Here is a 24,867-nt window from a genome sequence, read left to right on the forward strand (position 1 = left end):
AGGTTTCCAATTTTGCCAGTAGAACAGGAAATATCATGTGTGGGTACATGATAAGCATTAATCATGTGTGGGTGGAAATTTGTTAACAGTCTGAAAGTGAAGTTTGAGTTAAAAGTTGTTTGACCTTGAAATTGACTGGGAGGCCAAAGATTTAAAGCAACAGAAGAATCTCCCAGTCTATGAGGAGTAAGTTGTGTGATAATGGTATATGTTTTGTGTGCATGAAATGGGAATTTGTAAATATTGAAATCTAGGGTCTAGCAGTCACTGTCAACAGAAGATCAAGCTACATATATTTATGTTTTAAAACTTAAATTATAAATCTAGCTAAATCTTTCTAACAACTCGTTTTAATGTTCATGGGTACATTTCACCTAAGTAACCATTTACATTGTACAGAAAAAGATCCATCTTGAGCACAGATTCAGTATTAGGAATTGGTTTGGAGAAGAGGATTTTTTGTGGAATTTTTTTTTTTTTTTTTGATAATGCAAAAGTAAAACCAGTTGCCTTCTAGGGGATTGAACTAAATTTTAATCTAATCTTTAAGACCAAAACAAAATATAGGAAGGAAATAAAAACCACTTATTTTTTCACTATTCTCTTTTTTTTTTTTTTTTTTTGAGATACCATCTCACACCAGTTAGAATGGCAATCATTAAAAAGTCAGGAAACAACAGGTGCTGGAGAGGATGTGGAGAAATAGGAACACTTTTACACTGTTGGTGGGATTGTAAACTAGTTCAACCATTATGGAAAACAGTATGGCGATTCCTCAAGGATCTAGAACTAGATGTACCATATGACCCAGCCATCCCATTACTGGGTATATGCCCAAAGGATTATAAATTATGCTGCTATAAAGACACATGCACACGTATGTTTATTGCAGCACTATTCACAATAGCAAAGACTTGGAATCAACCCAAATGTCCATCAGTGACAGATTGGATTAAGAAAATGTGGCACATATACACCATGGAATACTATGCAGCCATCAAAAAGGATGAGTTTGTGTCCTTTGTAGGGACATGGATGCAGCTGGAAACCATCATTCTTAGCAAACTATCACAAGAACAGAAAACCAAACACTACATGTTCTCACTCATAGGTGGGAACTGAACAATGAGATCACTTGGACTCAGGAAGGGGAACATCACACACTGGGGCCTATCATGGGGAGGGGGGAGGGGGGAGGGATTGCATTGGGAGTTATACCTGATGTAAATGACGAGTTGATGTGTGCAGCACACCAACATGGCACAAGTATACATATGTAACAAACCTGCACGTTATGCACATGTACCCTATAACTTAAAGTATAATAATAATAAATAAATAAATAAATAAAAAATAAAATAAAATAAAATAAAATAAAAAAAAATAAAAAATAAAAAACCACTTATTTTTAAATTGATCTGCAAAAACATTGTTACTAGAAATTGATTGGGACTTGAGGCCTTCTTCCAAAAAATAAGAACTTAATTGTCTTGCCTGTATTAGGTTTTGAACATTAATACCATGTATTTGTACTTATTAAAAAATGTTTCAATGAAATGTGAATTAGCAGTATGAACTTCTGGTTCAGTTGGAAATTCTTTCATTTGAAAAACGTGATATTTGCACACAATTGCTTGAATGTTTTTATTTTCCAATTTCCCCTCCCCCACACTGGATAGAATTGAAGCTAGAATTTTTTCTTATGATCAAGAAACAAAACATTTGCATGTTATAGTTTGCACATGAGTGTTGACACAAATTAAAATTCTAGTATACATTATATGTCACTCTATGAATGTTGACAGTGGAAGAAACACCTTGCTGTAGTATACTGTCACTTCTGGACTATAAAGCTGAGAAAGAAACATAATTTATGATTTTTCATGCATCAGAAAAAGTTACAGCTAGCATACCCCATTTTCTTGTTGACCTCATGAGATGAAGAGAGCAGATGGTATTAATTCAGAGTGAAGAAATTGCTCAAATATTGATTTTAGTATACTTACCATCTACATGCAATATTAAGCAAATCAGGTATCTTATTACAGTTTCAAATATGTACATAGGCTCCCTCTCACTCCCTTCCATATCTATTAGTTATTGAAGTTTCTATGCTGGCATTAAGACATTACAACAATGTTTTGTTGCACCGTATTATAAACATATGGAGTACAATATGTGTTATTTTTCTGAGGTGAACCAAATGTACATTTCTCAAGGTTCTTGAATCTTCTTTAGCAGTATTTTATAGAGAGTCTTTTATGCATTAGTAATAGATAAACCACATTGTGATTTTTTAAAAAAATCTTAAGCCATGTACCAAGTTTGTGGTCCAAATTGTGTAGGAGAAGTTAAATGTAAAAGGCATTCTATTAAATAATTTGTGTGTACTTCTGTAAGCATAGTTATGTCAAAATTACCTTTTAAAATAGCCAAAAATAAAAAGATTTTGTGGCCTAACATGTGGTCTATTCTTGAGAATGATCCTTATGCTGAGGGGAAGAATACGTATTCTGCCACCACTGGATGAAATGTTTTGTAAATAAATCTTGGATTTATTTGGTCTATGGTGCAGATTAACTCTGGTGTTTCTTTGTTGATTTTCTGTATGGATTATCCATCCAGTGCTGAAAGTGGGATGTCGAAGTCTCTAGATGTTATTATGTAGGAGTCTATCTGTCTCTTTACCTCGAATAATATATGTTTTATATATCTGTGTGCCCCGGTGTTTGGTGCATATGTATTTACAACTGTTATAGCCTCTTAATATTTTGACCCCTTTTCATTATATAATGACTTTCTTTATCTCTTTTTATACTTTTTGTCTTCAAATCTATTTTGTCTGATATAAGTATGGCTATTCTTGCTCTTCTTTGATTTCCATTAGCAAGGAATTTGTTTTTCATGTCTTTATTTTCAGTCTAGATGTGTCTTTATAGGTAGAATGTGTTTTTTGTAGGCAACAGATCATTGGGTCTTACTTTTTTATTCATTCAGCCTGTCTATGTCTTTTGATTAGAGAGTTTAGTCCATTTACATTTAATACTGTTATTGATAAGTAAGAACTCACTCCTGCCATTTTATTTGTTTTCTGGTTATTTTGTGGTCTTCTCTTTTCTCCTTTCTCCTTGTCTTCCTTTTATTGAAGGCAATTTTCTCTGGTGGTATGTTTTCATTTCTATTTTGTGAGTATCCATTGTATGCTTTTTGACTTGAGGGTTCCATGATGCTTGCAAATAATATCTTATATCCCATTATTTGAAACTGATGACAACTTGACACTGATTGCATAAACAAACAAGCAAAGAAAAAATCTAATAAAAAAATCATAGTTTTTTAATTGGTTTGTCTTCTAGTCTTTCTACTCAAGATATGAGTACTTTAAATATCACAATAATCGTGTTATAAAATTCTGTGATTTTCTCTGTACTTACAATTACCAGGGAGATTTGTACCTTCAGATGATTTCTTATTGCTCATTAAAATCTTCTTTCAGATTCAAGAACTCCCTTTAGCATTTCTCATAGGACAGATAAGGTATTGATGAAATCCTCAGCTTTTGTTTGTCTGAGAAAGTCATTATTTATCCTTCATGTTTGAAGGATATTTTTGCTGGCTACATTATTCTAGGACAATTTATTTTTTCTTCAGCAGTTTAAATATGTTATGCCACTCTCTCCTGGTATGTAAGGTTACCACTGAAAAGGCTTCTGCCAGATGTATTGGAGCTTCATTGTATGTCATTTGTTTCTTTTCTCTTGCTGCTTTTAGGATCCTTTTTTATCCTTGACTTTTGGGAGATTAATTATTAAATGTCTTGTGGTAGTCTTATTTGGCTTAAGCCTACTTTCTGTTCTATAACTTTCTGATAGTCGAATATTAATATCTTTCTCTAGGTTTGGGAAATTCTGTTATTATCCCTTTGAATAAACTTTATACTACTATCTCTCTACTTCCTCCTTGAGGCCAAAATCTCTTAGATTCGCCATTTTGAGGTTATGTTCTTGATGGTGTAGGCATGCTTTATTATTTTGTATTATTTTATATCTTGTCTTCTCTGACTGTTTATTTTCAAACAGCATGTCTCCAAACTCGCTAGTTCTTTCTTCTGCATGATCAGTTCTGCTCCCAAGATACTCTGATGCATTCTTCTGTATGTCAGTTGCATTTTTCAATTCCAGAATTTCTGCTTTATTTTCTTTAGTTATTTCAATCTCTTTGTTAAATATATCTGATAGGCTGGTGAATTTCTTCTGTGTGTTATCTTGAATTTCTTTGAGTTTCCTCAAAACAACTATTTTGCATTCTTTGTATGAAAGAATGCTGTACACAATTAGTTTCTGGTGTGTTAGTTAGTTTGTTCAGTGAGGTTGTGTTTTCCTGGATGGCCTTGGTGGTTGTGGATGTTTGTCTGTGCCTGAGCATTGAATATTTAAATATTGAATGTAGTCTTCACTGTCTGGGCTTATTTGTACCTGTCCTTGGGAAGGCTTTTCAGGTATTCAAAGGAACTTGGATGTTGTGATCCAAGTTCTTGGTCACTGCAGCCATATCTGCATAAGTAGCACCCTAGGCCCAGTAAGACTCATATAGGTACTGCCTCAGTGGTCTTGGATAAGATCCAGAAGAACTATCTGGATTACCAAGCAGAGACTCTTGTTCTCTTCCTTTACTTTTTCCCAAAGAAAGTCTCTCTGTGTGCTGAGTCACCTGGAACTGGGGAAGGGATGACACAAGCATCCCTGTGGCCACTACAACTGGGAGTGTGCTGGGTGAGACCTGAAACCAGCATAGTACTGGATCTCACCCCAGGTCCATGGAAATTATAGCCTAGTTACTGCCTATGTTTACTCAAGGTTTTACCGTTCTACAATTATCAGGGCTACCCAGGCTTGTATCCTTTTCTTCAGGATGGCAAGATCTCTCTGGCCCCTGGCAGGTCCAAAGATGACATTCAAGAGAAAGGGCCCAGAGTTGGAAAAGCTAGAAATCTTCTTGGTGTTCTATTCTACTGTGGATGAACTGACACCCAAGCCACAAGACAAAGTCCTATCAACTCTTCCCTACTTTATCCACATGCAGAGGTGTCTCACCTCTTGGCCACCACCACCCCAGGACCAGGCCTGGCTACTACCAGTGTTCACCAAAGTCAATGTACTTTTCAGTTATATTGTGGTAAATATTACCATACTTGAGATTCTCCTTTCAAAGCAATGGGATCCCCTCTGGCACAGATCACATCTAGAAATTCTATCCCAGAGCCAAGCCCTGGAATCGGGGACCCCAAGAGCCTGCTTGGTGCTCTACCTCCACTGTGGCAGAGCTGGTACCGAAGCTGCAAGACAAAGTCTCCTTTATTTTTCCTCTACTTTTCTCAAGCAGAAGGTGTCTTTCTCCATGCCCACAACAGCTGGGAATGTGCTCGTTCACAACTGAAGCCAGGACATCTAAATCTTACCCAAATTCCATGGCAAGTGCCTCCTTGCTGCCACTGCTGACTATTCAAGTTCAAAGGGCACTTCAGTCAGCAGCTGATAAATCCTGCCAGGACTGTGTCCTTTCCTTCGAGACAGCAGGTTCCCTTTTGGCCCAGAGTGTCTAGATATGTAGTTCAGGAGCTAGGCCCTGGAATAGGAGCCTCAAGACTCTTCCTTGGATCCTATCCTATTGTGGCTAAGCTGTTATCAAAGTTGCAAGACAAACTCTTCTTTACTCTTCCCTCTTCTCTACTCAAGTGAAGGGAAGGTGTTGCTCCCACAGCTGCAATCTGTACTATCTAGAGTTGGGGGACAGGTGGCACAAACACTCCCTTGGCTGCCCTGGCTGTTGTCTCACTAGGTTATATGCAGCCCACGTCTACTGGCTGTGAGCCCAGGACAGTACCAGGACTTGCCCAGGAACTGCAATCTTTGTGATCTAGACTGCCTTTCAAGTTTACTTATTACCGCAAAGCACTTTAGCCCTCAATGGTGAGACTTGCCAAAACTCAAATTCCTACGGTTGGGATGAGTGATTCCCCTCTGGCTAGTGCTGGTCTGAATACTCCCTCCATGAATGCCAGATGAATTCTGCCCATTGTTCATTTCTGCTGTGACAGGTCAGCATTGATTTTCAATGCGAAGTCCCACAATCACTGCACTTTCCTTCCTCTAAGTGCACAGACTTTCTCTCTGCACCACATGGATCCTGCTGGGGTTGGGGGAGGTGTGGTGTCGGCTATTAAAGATTGTCTTTCCAATCCTCTTCATTGCCTCTTTCAGTGATATTAAGTTAAAGCCAATACTGTGATTGATAACCTGATTTTTAGTTCTTATGAAGATTGTTTTTTTGTGTGTGTGTGGATCATTCTTCAGTTCGGTATTCTTCAGCGGAGGACAGTTGTTCCTTCTAATTGGCCAGCTTACACTGCCTTTCTCTTATTAGCCAATTTTTTATGAAATTGTCTTTTAGTTGTTGAGTTGTTTGAGTCTGTCGTATATGCTGAATGAATAGTCCCTCATCAGATGAAGAGTTTGCAAATATTTCTTCCCATTCAACAGGTTTTCTATCCACTCTATTGTTTCCATTTCTATGGGGAAGCTGTTTAATTTAGTCCCATTTATCTATTTTTGTTTGTGTTGCCTTTTCTTTTGAGGTCTTACCCATAAAATCTTTGTCTACACTAATGGCTTGAAGTATCTCCCCTATGTTTCCTTCCAGTAGTTTTAAATTTTTGAGTCTTATGTTTCAGGTTTTATCTGGAGTTGATGTTTGTATATTGTGATATACTGGAGTCTAGTTTCTTCTTCTTCATATGGATATCCAATCTTCCTAGTAGCATTTATTGAAGAGAGCATCGTTTCTCTAACACACATTCTTACTGCCTTTGTCCTATTGCCTTATTCCATTTGTGGATTTATTTCTGGGCTTTCTATTCTGATCCATTGGTCTGTCTACATGTTTGTTTATATACCACTACCATGCTATTTGTTCTTGTCATGTATTTTGAAGTCAGGTAATGAGATGCTTTCAGCTGACTTTTTTTTTTTTTTTTTTTTTTTTTTTTTTTTTTTTTTTTTTTTTTTTTTGTAATGAGCTTAGGAGATCCTTCTGTTTGTGTCTTCTTAAATTTCTTTCATTAGTGTTTTGTAGTTTCCCTTGTAGAATTCTTTCACCTTTGTGGTTAAATTTATTCCTAGCTATTTTTTGTAGTTATTGTACATTGCATTGACTTATTGATTTTTTTCTCAGCTAATTTATTATTGGCTTATTGAAATGCTACTTATTATCATATGTTGATATTTTATCCTCCAATTTTACTGAATTTATTTATCTGATTTAAGAATTATTTTGGTGGAGTTTCCAGTTTTTCCTAGATAGAAGATCATCTACAAAGAGGGAAAATTTGACTTAATTTCCAATGTTGCTGCCTTTTATTTTTTCTTTTGCCTGATTACTCTGGATGGGACTTCCAGTACTGTGTTGATTAGGAGAGGTGAATGTAGGCATGCTTATCTTCTTCCAGTTCCCAGGAAAGGGACTTTCAGCTTTTATCATTCAGTATGATGTTAGCTGTTGGTTTTCATATTTGTCCTTAGTTATGTTGAGGTACATTCTTTCTCGGTCCACTATGTTGTTTTTCTCATGAAGGGATACTGAATTTTATCAAATGATTTTCTGCATCTATTGAAATAATAAGGCTTTTGTCCTTCATTTTGTTGATATGATGTGTCATGTTAATTGATTTGTATGTGGTGAACTATCTTTGCATCCCTGGGATGAATCCCACTTGATCATTTTGTATTATCTTTTTGATGTACGGTTGAATTCACTCTGCGAGAACTTTCTTTTTTATTATTATTATTATACTTTAAGTTCTAGGGTACATGTGCATCACATGCAGGTTTGTTACATATGTATACTTGTGCCATGTTGCTGTGCTGCACCCATCAACTCGTCAGCACCCAACAACTCGTCATTTACATCAGGTATAACTCCCAATGCAATCCCTCCCCCCTCCGCCCACCCCATGATAGGCCCCGGTGTGTGATGTCCCCCTTCCCAAGTCCAAGTGATCTCATTGTTCAGTTCCCACCTATGAGTGAGAACATGTGGTGTTTGGTTTTCTGTTCTTGTGATAGTTTGCTAAGAATGATGGTTTCCAGCTGCATCCATGTCCCTACAAAGGACACAAACTCATCCTTTTTGATGGCTGCATAGTATTCCATGGTGTATATGTGCCACATTTTCTTAATCCAGTCTGTCACTGATGGACATTTGGGTTGATTCCAAGTCTTTGCTATTGTGAATAGTGCCGCAATGAACATACGTGTGCATGTGTCTTTATAGCAGCAAGATTTATAGTCCTTTGGGTATATCCCCAGTAATGGGATGGCTGGGTCATATGGTACATCTAGTTCTAGATCCTTGAGGAATCGCCATACTGTTTTCCATAATGGTTGAACTAGTTTACAATCTCACCAACAGTGTAAAAGTGTTCCTATTTCTCCACATCCTCTCCAGCACCTGTTGTTTCCTGACTTTTTAATGATTGCCATTCTAACTGGTGTGAGATGGTATCTCATTGTGGTTTTGATTTGCATTTCTCTGATGGCCAGTGATGATGAACATTTTTTCATGTGTCTGTTGGCTGTATGAATGTCTTCTTTTGAGAAATGTCTGTTCATATCCTTTGCCCACTTTTTGATGGGGTTGTTTGTTTTTTTCTTGTAAATTTGTTTGAGTTCTTTGTAGGTTCTGGATATTAGCCCTTTGTCAGATGAGTAGATTGCAAAAATTTTCTCCCATTCTGTAGGTTGCCTGTTCCCTCTGATGGTAGTTTCTTTTGCTGTGCAGAAGCTCTTTAGTTTAATGAGATCCCATTTGTCAATTTTGGCTTTTGCTGCCATTGCTTTTGGTGTTGTAGACATGAAGTCTTTGCCCATGCCTATGTCCTGAATGGTACTACCTAGGTTTTCCTCTAGGGTTTTTATGGTATTAGGTCTAACATTTAAGTCTCTAATCCATCTTGAATTAATTTTCGTATAAGGAGTAAGGAAAGGATCCAGTTTCAGCTTTCTACTTATGGCTAGCCAATTTTCCCAGCACCATTTATTAAATAGGGAATCCTTTCCCCATTTCTTGTTTCTCTCAGGTTTGTCAAAGATCAGATGGCTGTAGATGTGTGGTATTATTTCTGAGTACTCTGTTCTGTTCCATTGGTCTATATCTCTGTTTTGGCACCAGTACCATGCTGTTTTGGTTACTGTAGCCTTGTAGTATAGTTTGAAGTCAGGTAGCGTGATGCCTCCAGCTTTGTTCTTTTGACTTAGGATTGTCTTGGAGATGCGGGCTCTTTTTTGGTTCCATATGAACTTTAAAGCAGTTTTTTCCAATTCTGTGAAGAAACTCATTGGTAGCTTGATGGGGATGGCATTGAATCTATAAATAACCTTGGGCAGTATGGCCATTTTCATGATATTGATTCTTCCTATCCATGAGCATGGTATGTTCTTCCATTTTTGTGTGTCCTCTTTGATTTCACTGAGCAGTGGTTTGTAGTTCTCCTTGAAGAGGTCCTTTACATCCCTTGTAAGTTGGATTCCTAGGTATTTTATTCTCTTTGAAGCAATTGTGAATGGAAGTTCATTCCTGATTTGGCTCTCTGTTTGTCTGTTACTGGTGTATATGAATGCTTGTGATTTTTGCACATTAATTTTGTATCCTGAGACTTTGCTGAAGTTGCTTATCAGCTTAAGGAGATTTTGGACTGAGACAATGGGGTTTTCTAAATATACAATCATGTCATCTGCAAAGAGGGACAATTTGACTTCTTCTTTTCCTAACTGAATACCCTTGATTTCTTTCTCTTGCCTAATTGCCCTAGCCAGAATTTCCAACACTATGTTTAATAGGAGTGGTGAGAGAGGGCATCCCTGTCTTGTGCCAGTTTTCAAAGGGAATTTTTCCCGTTTTTGCCCATTCAGTATGATATTGGCTGTGGGTTTGTCATAAATAGCTCTTATGATTTTGAGGTACGTTCCATCAATACCGAATTTATTGAGCGTTTTTAGCATGAAGGGCTGTTGAATTTTGTCAAAAGCCTTTTCTGCATCTATTGAGATAATCATGTGGTTCTTGTCTTTGGTTCTGTTTATATGCTGGATTATGTTTATTGATTTGCGAATGTTGAACCAGCCTTGCATCCCAGGGATGAAGCCCACTTGATCATGGTGGATAAGCTTTTTGATGTGCTGCTGAATCCGGTTTGCCAGTATTTTATTGAGGATTTTTGCATCGATGTTCATCAGGGATATTGGTCTAAAATTCTCTTTTTTTCTTGTGTCTCTGCCAGGCTTTGGTATCAGGATGATGTTGGCCTCATAAAATGAGTTAGGGAGGATTCCCTCTTTTTCTATTGATTGGAATAGTTTCAGAAGGAATGGTACCAGCTCCTCCTTGTACCTCTGGTAGAATTCAGCTGTGAATCCATCTGGTCCTGGACTTTTTTTGGTTGGCAGGCTATTAATTATTGCCTCAATTTCAGAGCCTGCTATTGGTCTATTCAGGGATTCAACTTCTTCCTGGTTTAGTCTTGGAAGAGTGTAAGTGTCCAGGAAATTATCCATTTCTTCTAGATTTTCTAGTTTATTTGCGTAGAGGTGTTTATAGTATTCTCTGATGATAGTTTGTATTTCTGTGGGGTCGGTGGTGATATCCCCTTTATCATTTTTAATTGCATCGATTTGATTCTTCTCTCTTCTTTATTAGTCTTGCTAGCGGTCTGTCAATTTTGTTGATCTTTTCAAAAAACCAACTCCTGGATTCATTGATTTTTTGGAGGGTTTTTTGTGTCTCTATCTCCTTCAATTCTGCTCTCATCTTAGTGATTTCTTGCCTTCTGCTAGCTTTTGAATATGTTTGCTCTTGCTTCTCTAGTTCTTTTAATTGTGATCTTAGAGTGTCAATTTTAGATCTTTTCTGCTTTCTCTTGTGGGCATTTAGTGCTATAAATTTCCCTCTACACACTGCTTTAAATGTGTCCTAGAGATTCTGGTATGTTGTATCTTTGTTCTCATTGGTTTCAAAGAACATCTTTATTTCTGCCTTCATTTCGTTATGTACCCAGTAGTCATTCAGGAGCAGGTTGTTCAGTTTCCATGTAGTTGAGCGGTTTTGATTGAGTTTCTTAGTCCTGAGTTCTAGTTTGATTGCACTGTGGTCTGAGAGACAGTTTGTTATAATTTCTGTTCTTGTACATTTGCTGAGGAGTGCTTTACTTCCAATTATGTGGTCAATTTTGGAATAAGTGCGATGTGGTGCTGAGAAGAATGTATATTCTGTTGTTTTGGGGTGGAGAGTTCTATAGATGTCTATTAGGTCTGCTTGCTGCAGAGATGAGTTCAATTCCTGGATATCCTTGTTAACTTTCTGTCTCGTTGATCTGTCTAATGTTGACAGTGGAGTGTTGAAGTCTCCCATTAGTATCGTATGGGAGTCTAAGTCTCTTTGTAAGTCTCTAAGGACTTGCTTTATGAATCTGGGTGCTCCTGTATTGGGTGCATATATATTTAGGATAGTTAGCTCTTCCTGTTGAATTGATCCCTTTACCATTATGTAATGGCCTTCTTTGTCTCTTTTGATCTTTGATGGTTTAAAGTCTGTTTTATCAGAGACTAGTATTGCAACCCCTGCTTTCTTTTGTTCTCCATTTGCTTGGTGAATCTTCCTCCATTCCTTTATTTTGAGCCTATGTATGTCTCTGTGTGTGAGATGGGTCTCCTGAATACAGCAGACTGATGGGTCTTGGCTCTTTATCCAGTTTGCCAGTCTATGTCTTTTAATTGGAGCATTTAGTCCATTTACATTTAAGGTTAAGATTGTTATGTGTGAACTTGATCCTGCCATTATGATATTAACTGGTTATTTTGCTCGTTAGTTGATGCAGTTTCTTCCTAGCCTCAATGGTCTTTACATTTTGGTATGTTTTTGCAATGGCTGGTACCGGTTGTTCCTTTCCATGTTGAGTGCTTCCTTCAGGGTCTCTTGTAAGGCAGGCCTAGTGGTGACAAAATCTCTAAGCATTTGCTTATCTGTAAAGGATTTTATTTCTCCTTCACTTATGAAACTTATTTTGGCTGGATATGAAATTCTGGGTTTAAAATTCTTTTCTTTAAGAATGTTGAATATTGGCCCCCACTCTCTTCTGGCTTGGAGAGTTTCTGCTGAGAGATCTGCTGTTAGTCTGATGGGCCTGACCGACCTTTCTCTCTGGCTGCCCTTAAGATTTTTTCCTTCATTTCAACTTTGGTGAATCTGGCAATTATGTGTCTTGGAGTTGCTCTTCTTGAGGAGTATCTTTGTGGCGTTCTCTGTATTTCCTGGATTTGAATGTTGGCCTGCCCTACTAGGTAGGGAAGTTCTCCTGGATGATATCCTGAAGAGTGTTTTCCAATTTGGTTCCATTTTCCCCCTCACTTTCAGGCACCCCCATCAGACGTAGATTTGGTCTTTTTACATAATCCCATACTTCTTGCAGGCTTTGTTCATTTCTTTTTCTTCTTTTTTCTTTTGGTTTCTCTTCTCGCTTCATTTCCTTCATTTGATCCTCAATCACTGATAGTCTTTCTTCCAGTTGATCGAGTCGGTTACTGAAGCTTGTGCATTTGTCACGTATTTCTCGTGTCATGGTTTTCATCTCTTTCATTTCGTTTATGACCTATTCTGCATTAATTACTCTAGCTATCAATTCTTCCACTTTTTTTTTCAAGATTTTTAGTTTCTTTGCACTGAGTACATAATTCCTCCTTTAGCTCTGAGAAGTTTGATGGACTGAAGCCTTCTTCTCTCATCTCATCAAAGTCATTCTCCGTCAAGCTTTGATCCGTTGCTGGCGATGAGCTGCGCTCCTTTTCCGGGGGAGATGCGCTCTTATTTTTTGAATTTCCAGCTTTTCTGCCCTGCTTTTTCCCCATCTTTGTGGTTTTATCTGCCTCTGGTCTTTGATGATGGTGATGTACTGATGGGGTTTTGGTGTAGTTGTCCTTCCTGTTTGATAGTTTTCCTTCTAACAGTCAGGACCCTCAGCTGTAGGTCTGTTGGAGACTGCTTGAGGTCCACTCCAGACCCTGTTTGCCTGGGTGTCAGCAGCAGAGGCTGCAGAAGATAGAATATTGCTGAACAGCGAGTGTACCTGTCTGATTCTTGCTTTGGAGGCTTCCTCTCAGGGGTGTACTCCACCCTGTGAGGTGTGGGGTGTCAGACTGCCCCTAGTGGGGGATGTCTCCCAGTTAGGCTACTCAGGGGTCAGGGACCCACTTGAGCAGGCAGTCTGTCCCTTCTCAGCTCTCAGCCTCCATGTTGGGAGATCCACTGCTCTCTTCAAAGCTGTCAGACAGAGTAGTTTGCATCTGCAGAGGCTTCTGCTGTGTTTGTTGTTGTTTACTGTGCCCTGTCCCCAGAGGTGGAGTCTACAGAGACAGGCAGGTTTCCTTGAGCTGCTGTGAGCTCCACCCAGTTGGAGCTTCCCAGCGGCTTTGTTTACCTACTTAAGCCTCAGCAATGGCGGGCGCCCCTCCCCCAGCCTCACTGCTGCCTTGTGGTTAGATCGCAGACTGCTGTGCTAGCAATGAGGGAGGCTCCGTGGGCGTGGGACCCTCCCGGCCAGGTGTGGGATATAATCTCCTGGTGTGCCTGTTTGCTTAAAGCACAGTATTTGGGTGGGAGTTACCCAATTTTCCAGGTGTTGTGTGTCTCAGTTCCTCTGGCTAGGAAAAGGGATTCCCTTTCCCTTTGCGCTTCCCAGGTGAGGCGATGCCTCGCCCTGCTTCAGCTCTTGCTGTTCGGGCTACAGCAGCTGCCCAGCACCGATTGTCCGGCACTCCCTAGTGAGATGAACCCAGTACCTCAGTTGAAAATGCAGAAATCGAATATAACTACTTACATAGAATTTACATTACATTATGTATTGTAAGTAATTTAGGGATGATTTAAATTATGCAAGGGAGATTGTGTAGGTCATATATAAATACTATGCCATTTTATATAAGGGACTTGAGCATCCTAAGAACTATTACATTACAGCAAAATAGTTTTGTTATATTTTGCCAAAAAATCATTTTTTTAAATTTTAGGGATAAATTTTAAGAAAATTGTAGTCGAAATAATTAATTTAATAAATATATAAACATAATGTCATAAATTACATTTTGCATAGCTTGTTCCTGGATGGAACATATATAAAATGTCAATTTATATGCTCCCCTTTTCTATTAAAATTTTGCAGGCAAAAAAAAAAAAAAAAAAAAAAGAAAGAAAAAAAAAAAGAAAATGCAGAAATCACCAGTCTTCTGTGTCGCTCGCGCTGGGAGTTGGCGACTGGAGCTGTTCCTATTCGGCCATCTTGCTCCCTCTGCTAGAACTTTCTTGAGGGTTTTTGCATCTGTATTAATCAGGGTAACTGGCTTGAAATATATATATATATTTTTTTTGCATCCTTGTCTAGTGTTCGTATCAGGGTAATGCTGGCCTTATATAATTAGAGAAAATTCCCACCTCTTCAATTTTTTTGGAATAGCTTCAGGAGAAATTGTTTTACTTCTTCCTTGTAAGTTTCATTGAATTTGGCAGTGAAGTCATTAAGTCTTGAACTTTTCTTTTCCTGTAGAATTTTTTTTATTATTACTGATTCAATCTAAGTAATTGTTATTGGTCTCTTCAGGTTTTCTATTTCTTTTTTAATTCAATCTTAATAGGTTGTTTGTGTCCAGAAATGTATCCATTTCCTCTAGGTTTTCTAGTGTGCTAGTGTGTAGTTGTTCTTTATAGTCTCTGATGATCTTTTATATTTCTGTAATATCAGTTGCAATGTCTATTTTTCATTTCTGATTTTATTTATTTATGTCTTCTTTTTTTATCTTGGTTAGTCTAGCTTGCAGTTTATCAAATTTGTTGATCTTTTAAGAATGCAACTTTTCATTTTGTTGATAGTTTATATATTTTTAGTGTCTATTTTGTTTAGTTCTGCTCTGATCTTTATTATTCCTTTATTTCTATTAATTTTGTGTTTGGTTTGTTTGAGTTTTGCTCATTTTTGAAATGAATTCATTTAGTACAATTCTGTTGAAATTTTTCATCTAGGCATTTATTGCTTTTAACTTTTACATTAGCATTGCTTTTGCTGTACCTATATTTGGTATGCTTTGTTTCAATTTTCATTTGTTTTAATACATTTTTAAATTTTCTCTTTAATTTCTTCCTTCTTTTTCAGAAGCATGTTGTTTAGTATCCATGTATTTGTAAGTTTTCCAGAGTTCCTCCTGTTACTGATATCTAGTTTAATTCCACTGTGGTCTAAGAAGATACTCTGTATAGTTGTAATTTTTAAAAAATGTTGAGATTTGTTTTGTGTCCTAACACGTGGTCTGTACTGGAGAATATTCCATATGCTGTTGCAAAGAATGTGTATTCTATAGTCATTTGATGAAGTATTATGCAAATGCCTTTTAAGTCCAATTGATGTAATTTATGGTTTAAATACAATATTTCTTTGTTAATTTTCTGTCTAGATCATCTGTCTAATGCTGAAGGTGGGGAGTTGAAATTCCTAACTATACTTGTGCTGGAGTCTCTTCTTTTTGCTCAATCTAATAATATTTGCATTGTATGTCTTGGTACACTGGTGTTGGGGCCATATATGCTTAGAATTTTTATATCCTTTTGCTGGATTGATCCCTTTATCGTTATATAACGACTTTCTTTTTCTCTTTTTATTGTTTTTTTACTTAAAGTCTGTTTTATCTAAGTATTGCTTCTCCTGCTCATGTTTTGTTTTCATTTTCATGGAATATTTTTTTCCATCCCTTTACTGTCAGTCTATATGTGCCTTTATAGGTGAGATTGCTTTCTTGTAGGCAGTATATAGTGGAGTGATTTTTTTGTTGTTGTTGTCCATTTAGCCAGTCTATATATTTTAAGTGGAAAGTTTAATTCATTTATATTCAAAATCATAATTGATATGTGAATATTTATTCCTGTCATTTTACTAGTTGATTTCTGGTGGTTTTAAATAATAACCTTTGTTCCTTCCTTTTACTTTTATTGTTTACAAATGTAATTTGACAGCTTTCTTTAATGGCAACATTGGGGTCTTTTCCCTTTCTCATGAGTGTGTTTGCTCTTCTAGTGGGATTTATCCTTCATGTGTTTTCATATTGCTGGTATTGTCTTTCACTTCAACATGTCAGACTCCCTTAAACAATTTCAGGGTGAGTCTAGTGGTGGTGAATTGTAGCTTTTGTTTGTCTGCGAAAGACTTTATTTCTTATTCATTTGTGAAGAGTAAATTTACTGAGTATAGTATCCTTTACTTGCAGGGTTGTTTTTCTTTCAGCTCTTTGAGGATTATCACTCCACTATCTCCTGGCCTGTAAAGTTTCTACTGAGAAATGTGGTGCTAGTCTGATGTGGGTTTTATAAAGGTGACTAGATACTTTTCTCTTGCTGTTTACAGAATCTCTCTTTGCCTTTGACTTTTGACAGTTTTACTGTATTATGTCATAGAGAAGACATTTTAGCATTGTATCTCTGGGGGATATCTGAGTTTCCTGCATTTGGATGCATAAATCTCTTTGTAGACTTCGGAAGTTTTCAGCCACTATTTCACTAAATAGATTTTTTATTGCTTTGACTTTTTTCTTTTTTCTTTTCTTTTTTTTTTTGCCTTCTTGGACATGATAAAATTGAATATTTGGGCACTTTATGGTATTCCGTGTGTTCTGTAGGCTTTATTCATTCTTTTTTATCCTTTTTTTTTTTTTTTTTTTTTGGTCTGACTGGGTTATTTCAAAAAACCTACATTCCCATTCTGAAATTCATTCTTCTGCTTGGTGTGGTCTGTTGTTGAAATTTTGAATATATTTTTTATTTGATTCTATGAACTTTTTAGCTCCAGAATTTCTTTTTAAAATGATATCTATCTTTTTAGTAAATTTCTCTTTCACATCCTGAATTGTTTTTCTGATTTCTTTGTATTTTTCTGAATGATCTTGTATCTCCCTGAGCTTCTCTATAATCAATACTTTAAATTATTTTTTCTGGTTTTCATTAATTTCTTCTTGAATATAATCTGTTGCTGAATAAATATTGTGTTCCTTTAGAGGTATCATATTTCCTAGTCTTTTTGTGTTATGTATTTTCATTGACATCTGAGCATCTGGTATAACAGTTGCCTCTTCCAATATTTTTAATTTGCTTTTGTAGGGGAGCACTTTTTCCTGAAGATGTATCTGTGGGGTTTGTTGGGTAGGGCACTTTGGCTTTCATTCTGGGTGTGTCCATTAGCATAGTCCTTGCATGATTTCCTCACCTGTAAACAGCATCAGCAGTGTCTGTCATTTTCTTAATGCTTAAGTTGTGATTTTTAGTGGAGGCTATGTTGAAGTTTTGTTGGGAACAGAGACATTCAGATGGACCAGTCCTGGGGCCTCAGTGGCTGTGGCAAGCTGAGTCTGCTTGTCCTTGGGCCCTAGGGTAGTATACTCTGGCACTGGTATTAGCAGGTACAGGCGTGGTGATTCTTGGGCCTCCAGGCAACTTCCTCAGGTGCTGGCCACGTCCTGGATGGGTGGGTGAGTCCTTGGGCCCCTGAGGAGTCAATGTGACCTGAGTGATGAAGCAGCCATGGCAGGACAACCCTGTCTCCCACACAGTTCATCCTGCTGTTGGCAGTGGCTGTGATGGGCTGGGTGGACCTGTCCTCAGGCACCCAAGAGTAGTGCCAAATGTGGTGGATGGGGCGGGGTAATCTACAGGCACTAACAGTGTGCTCAGGCATTGGGATGGATGAAGCTGAGCCAGGAAGGCCTGTCCTCTAGCCCTCAATGGTGTGTGCAGGCACTGGCTGCAGTAGGCTGGAGCATGATGATTGCCAGGCTTTTACAGAATACTTGGTGGGAATAGCAGTGGCTGTGCTGCAGCTCTGCTGGTGGGGAGGGTGAGATTGTTTTCAGTGGCAGCATCCTGAACAGGTGGCTGGGTAATAGGCATTTCAGTTGCAGGTGGGAGTTGTAAGTATGGTAGCCTTTTTTCAAGGTGCTATTAAATGTGAGGCAGCTCTGATATTAGAGGCAGAAGGATTACAGCCAATGGCTTGTGCTTCAGCCCTGGTGGTACCAATCAGCATCACAGTCCAGATTCATGTGGGTGATGGCAATTAGGCTTCAGGGATTTGGAGATGCAGGAGGTGTTGGAGAGGCAGGGCAGGAAGCAATCTGATAGGGACTGGCCTCTCAAAGTGGCATCTTGCTGTAACTGTTTAGGACTTGGTGTGTGAGGGGGACCTGGTGTGAGCTCCCTCTCTGGAGCAATGCTGTCAACTCATCTTCAAGCAGCTTCCTTTGTTAGTTTCAGGGCCTAAGTGAGTTGAGGCACTTTCCATTGGCTAAGATTGTAGGAATCCATGGTAGAAATGTGTACTACTGGGTGTCACTAGCTTATTCTTTCCTTGTATTGGGGAACCTCTCAAGGCTCTTAGCTCCCACTGGCCCAGTAGGCTTCTTTGCTCCCCTCTCCTTCCTTACCTTAGGTGTTTTGTCACTTCTTTGTTGAATGCCAGCCTTCTCTATTAGGTGATCTATTCAAAATGTGATTATCTACTTGCTGTTTTGTTTCTTCTTTGTGGAGGAGGTGAATACCAGATGCCTCTAGCAGGCCATCTTGAAGCCCCTGCTCTATGTGGCTACTTTTAAATATCTAGATTTTCTTAAACTCTCATTCTGGCATCTTCCAAAACCCTTAGCTGCTCTATTATATTTCTCAATTAGTAATCTCTTTCCCCAAGCGTCCATGGGTCTTCAGTCTCTCTGAGGTTTTCATGAGCCTTGTTCACTGCTTCTCACCAATTCCACTAGCCTAAGATCTGAGATGTGCCACTATTGGTTGTCTGAACTCCAAATTAGGAGATAAAGAGACAAATTCCTCAGGCAGACCCCAGACAGATTAAAATGTTGCAAATTCAGTCCACCTCACACTCTCTTACTCACAGAAGAGACTGGGGATCAGGCCACCACACTTCCCCAAAAATGTGCCCTGCCATATCAGGAAGGAGTACAACAAGCCAAATAAAAACACTGTGAAATCTCCTACTATTTTGAATGTGACATTTTCTTGATTGTATACTCAATTGGTTGTGAATATGGTTTCGAGAGCTACTATAAAGTTATTTCAACTAGTCACTAGTTGTTTATTTAATGTTTACTGGGGGGACAAGGATCTAGAGCTACCTAGGCCTTCATCTTGCTTACTTCTTTCTGCTGTTTTTTTTTTTTAAATTTCAGAATAAATGTATCAATCCATATAGTGTTAATGCTACAAAGAGACATTGTGTTTGATTTATTTAAAAAATCTATATTTTGGTTCAACATGTAGTCATACACAAAGAAAAGATATAGAGTTGTGATTCATGGTAACCATCCTATTCCAGCCCAGCAAATATGGGTAGCCTGGCAAAAGCAATAAATCTTTTGTTGTTGTTTGATGAACTGATCTCTGAATGTGCATGTAATGAACTGCTTCATTTCAACTATATAAATGTATTTAGAATTTAAAGCTAATGCTTACAATTTATTTTCTGAAATTAGTAAAGAGCTTTTATATTTCCCAAATTTCTACTTTTTTATATGAGTAGAATTAATGTAATATTTTACAATATGCTAGAGCACATAATTTTAGGGGTTCTAGATTTGTGATTGTTTATTCCTTAGTGCCTTTGGATAAGAAGATAAACATTCCACATATTAACTTACATTATTTTATTTTTAAACTTCCATTATTTTTAACAGACAATATCTCAAGAATCAGTAGGATTAATTTGTTTTGTAATGTTCCATCTGAGTACCTTTTATAATTTCACTGAAACATCTTAGAATTCTAGCTTCCCTGATTTTAATTTCTTGTGGTTTGTAAAATTTGACTACTATGTATAAAAACAAATTTCAAATAGCATTTTGGCTTTCAATTAGGTGAACTTTCCAGGCTAATAGTTTTCTAAGCACCAGATTTCTATCACATAATAGAAGAAAAATTCATATGCGTAAAAATATGTTACTTGTTCATCCAAAAGTTGTAGCATTGAAACTTCAATTTGTAAAGGCATTCTAATTTCTGAAAACTTTTCTGAAGAATTTGTAGAGAGAAAAGAGGAAAATATTTTTATATACAAGAAGACATCTTTTTTCTTTGCTCCAGAACACATTGTTCTCAACCGTAAATAATTTACTCCCCTCCTCCACAGCTCCTTACCCCATGCATTAGTCTCATATATATTGCCACTCTTGGCTTTTTGTTAAATTTCGGCAAATTACAGCTAGTGAATAATAAACACCCAAGTGAATTCAATTAGTCAGTAAATATTTATTGAGTGCTATCGTATGCCCAGCAATGTTCTCTGTGCTGTACACCTCATAATTGGAAAAAAAAAATCAGGAAACTCTGCCTATTAAAGCAGAGTGATTGATAGGTTTCTATGCTCAGCTAATACTAAAACAACTGATGGAAAGCTAAAACACTGATTTATGAGTCTCTTACTGCTGAATTCTTCTGAGAGGCCTGATTATTGCTTGATTGCTTCATTTAATCATATTCCATTTAACAAAATGCTAAGTAATCAAATACTCAATTTTCCTGGCTCACATAAAATGCAGTATATATCAGACAGTAGCTTTACTAACCTCATAAGTTGGTCTCAGATTTTTAAAATAAGAAGTACAGCATATATGTTCAACTGTCTTTACAACATATTTTTGAAATCAAATGAATGTTTTTAACATATAATCTCTGTGTGACTATATAAAATAATTAGAATAAATTTTTAAAACTTAGTAATTTGCTCTTGGCAATCTAATTATCTAGCAGAAACATTAAAGCAGATTCATATATGGGGTCTAAATTGTGTAAAATAAAACAGCAAACATTCCTTTGAAAATACCTAAATCATCTATGAAACTTAACTATCTGCATGCCTTCTTATGAATGTACAACCATGTACAATAATGAAGACATATCATATATAATTGATATCTTGATATGTAGAGTCTATTTAAAGTAAAAGTATGATTTTACATGAGACTGGCAAATGTGTTATAGTTGAATTCATGAACCTTAAGTATACATATGATGTGATTCCAGTATACATCTAAATAAGTGCATTATTTTCGTTGTGTATCCACTCTTAGCCATGAGATGCAGATTTCCAACAGTAAGTACACTTTCTTTCACTTACTTTTAAAGTTGCAGTTCTCCATTAGCTCCAGAAGACCAGGCACTCTGGGAAGCAGTTGGCCATAAAAGGACAATTTTTATTATCTCCAGACTATTTCATTCTCTTCCATCTTATACACAAGGCCTTTCTTCAGTAGTATGCTTTATATTTCTCTTCTTAATTCCTACCTCTCTACCTTGGTTCCAAGCCTGAATTACTTCACTTCCAAGCTATCATAATACTTTCTGTGCTGCTTTAATTTACTGTACGCACATAGATACCTAAGATTTGTATTGCATAAAAATACAGTCTGATCATACCATACATCTGTTTGAATGCCTTCAATGGCTACCTATTTTCTACAGAATTTGATATAAATGCACTTTGCCATTCATGATCTCCACACAGTGACCTTAACTCCCCTTTCTAGTTCTGGTTGAACTGACCATTTCCCAAATACATCCTATCTTTTTATTCCACTGTGCTCATGCCCTTCTATTTTTTCCCCTAAAATGCTGATCTTTTTTTTATTTCTATTAGAATTCTACCCATCTTTTAAGGTTAAGCTAAGATATCAATTCACAAGTAGATGTAATTTTGTCATATTTTGAGCTCCTGTTGCACTTCATTTATTGTACCTCCCTTGTGACATTTAAGTTTTCTTTGTAGTACAGACATTCATGTACCTGTCTTATCTCTTACTCTCAAGCAATAGTTCTTGCCGCCCAGGAAATTATCTTTTACTGATCTTTTATTTCCTGTAGCACTCTAAAACAGCACCACATATAGGAGAAATACCTGATTGGAAAGTTATATATACTTATTTCACTAATGTTCAATTTTGTCAAAAGTTTTTGAAGTTCTTTCACAATTGCTTTAGGAGCTGGTGGAACTTTTTTACATGCTTCAGTAGTGACAAATAATTATCACTTGGGGGAACATTTGATTTTAAAAAATAGAATTTATTCTAAGCCACGTTTAGTGACTAATATGAATGTTCAATTGGGGCTGTTATATTTTCAGTTAAAATAAAAGGAGTGTAATGAGACAAAATCTCTGGATGAGGCATGAACTGACAATTCCAAAATGAAAGTTTCCAAAATGCTTTGAATAATGTCAACATCATTGTAATGAGTTTATAACACTCCAGATTTTCTACTTGGAAATGTACAGCACTCTTTTGGATGTGTATGTTCTAATATATTTGTTAAATCAGTCTCATCTCCTTGAAGATTTATTTCATATTTTCCAAACCAGTCTGTATAAAGTGAGTTTGGAATTGAAATATCATTTAAATGAGATGTATATTACCCTTCTAATTTGAGTATTGCATTTCATAGCTTTTGGTGAGTGAGAAATAGATCATCAATATTTCACTAAATAAAGCTTCCCAAATTTGGAGAAAGATATTTATTCAAAAAAGCCTACAAATTCAGTTACTTTGACCAGCTGTTCTCGAGTTCTACCAGAAATGTAATGAACTGAACAATGGATTTGAAGTAAACATTAGAGATTAAATATAACATTTGAGTATCATGTAACTGCTGACACGGAATTATAAAACAAAAAAAGTGAAACTTCTGCCAAAATCACATGGAATTTATAATATTTGCATACTATGTGCTCATAGGAGTTTTGTATTTTCTTCCTTACACACAATTGACTTAAGCAGAAAACCACATTTTACATTTCTCAAATGTATAGTCAGTGTTTATATAAATTCGATTACAATGTTTATTGTATCCTCTTTATTATTTCACATGTAATTTTTTAGGTTTAAAGTTTTGTTTTGTTTGTAATTCATTTGGTTTATCATATATTTTCTAGAAATTCTGTATGGTCAATTTTGAATTATTTTACAATGGAAAATAATATGTGAATAGATAATCCAAAACACTTGGTATCTATATTTTTTCTAGATTATATGGTATTATTTAAGCAGATTTATTTCCCTTACTGAGGCTAACAATGAATTTTCAAACCCTAGTACACATTGGTGGGATAAAAAGAAAAAATATATTTTGAATAATTTTTAAGAATAAATTTTTTATCACCTTCAGTTCATCATTAAAAATTAATTATTCACACCTTCTCATTAACCCCTAGCATTCCAGTTAATTGCCATTTTACTGTAATAGTATTTTATCTTGAGTAAAATATTTTTATTTTTCCTTAAAAGTATTATTTGGAGCTTATATCATGTTTAACTTATTCCTTGCATTTTGGTATACTTGTAACTCAAAGTAAAATGGCAGGTCTGGTGGCCAGGAGCAGTAACTGCTTACCTGAAGTTTGAATAACTGAGAATATTAATTTACTATTTACATTGATATCACTCTTTGTCAATAGGCATAATACTATTTAGGTCATTACTGCTTACAATTTATGAAAAACATTAAATATTTTATCAAATGCCTTGTTCTCACTTCCATGACCTACTGAGGCTGAATTGCCTTGTCAGTCTCTCAGGAGGCATCTGTTTCAAAGGGAAGGAAAGAGCAAGTGAGAGGTACACCCCAATTCTTGTGTGTCCTGTGATAAAGCATAGTTAAGTCCAGGCTAATCTGAACCACAGCTAACAGACTACCGTTGTCTTTGTAAATGCTCCCTAAAATCCCACTAGAGTAGCATCTGTCTACCTGTGTAGCAATGCTGAGGTAATAAGGTGTTACTGGCCATTTGTCTTAGTGGTTTCTACTTAAAAAGGGACTACCATACTGTTGAATAGGATTTGTAGGAACATTATTTCAATTTTGGGTGTGAGTACTCAACTACTTAGGTAGACAAGAATGTATTGAACTTGAATATATCCATAACTACCACAATACCCTGCCCCATTAGTAAAGGTCAACATATTTCACCATTTCTGGGAAATTATCAGAAAGTATTTGCTCGAGTATAAAATACTTGCATAATATGCAAGAAATACCTCCTCAAGATTGCAACATTGCTAAACTTCACTACCAAAACTAGACACTGGAACATAATTCAAAAAGAATAAATTTTATCAAACACATTTTTATCTAGAAAGATTTGTTGTATAGATAGTAATGATGAAAGGTTTGCTTTTTCTCCCTTTTACAGTAGTACATTATTTATGCAAAGAGAATATTTCATTAAACAAATGGGCTTATTAAAATATACAATTCACCATTTTGCAAAAAAGAGTGTAGAGCACAGTGAATAGACTTCTATTGAGGCCACTATTGGAGAAACATTGTTTCAGTCATTTATACTGTAGGTCTAAGATTTGTATTAAGAAAACACATGTAGCAATAAATCCATTAGTCAGTGCTGAGTTTACAAAGTAAATACAGGTAATGTGTTTAAGTAGTTTATAGTGCACGTCATTCATTATGAAGTCATCTCTTGCTTTGTGGTAAAGCCCTATTTAAGATGTGACTACAGTAGTCCTCCCTTATCTATGGTTTTGTTTTTCATGGTTTCAGTAACTTGCAAAAGTACAATAAGATATTTTGAGAAAGAACACATTCACGTAACTATTATTACAGTATTTTGTCAATACTTTTATTTTATTATTATTGTTCATTTCTTATATAATTTATAATTCAACTTTTTCATAAACATGTATACATAAGAATAAATATAGTATATATAGAGTTCGATACACT

The 24,867-nt window shown here is 36.4% G+C and overlaps 1 protein-coding gene across 3 annotated transcripts in view; it reads left to right on the forward strand.

Moving 5' to 3' along the window:
• LOC105483643 (highly divergent homeobox) overlaps positions 1–24,867 on the forward strand; it is a 198,947-nt gene that overhangs the window by 51,196 nt on the left and 122,884 nt on the right. The window lies entirely within an intron of this gene.

Source organism: Macaca nemestrina, chromosome X, assembly GCF_043159975.1.
Source record: "Macaca nemestrina isolate mMacNem1 chromosome X, mMacNem.hap1, whole genome shotgun sequence".
NCBI lineage: Eukaryota > Metazoa > Chordata > Mammalia > Primates > Cercopithecidae > Macaca > Macaca nemestrina.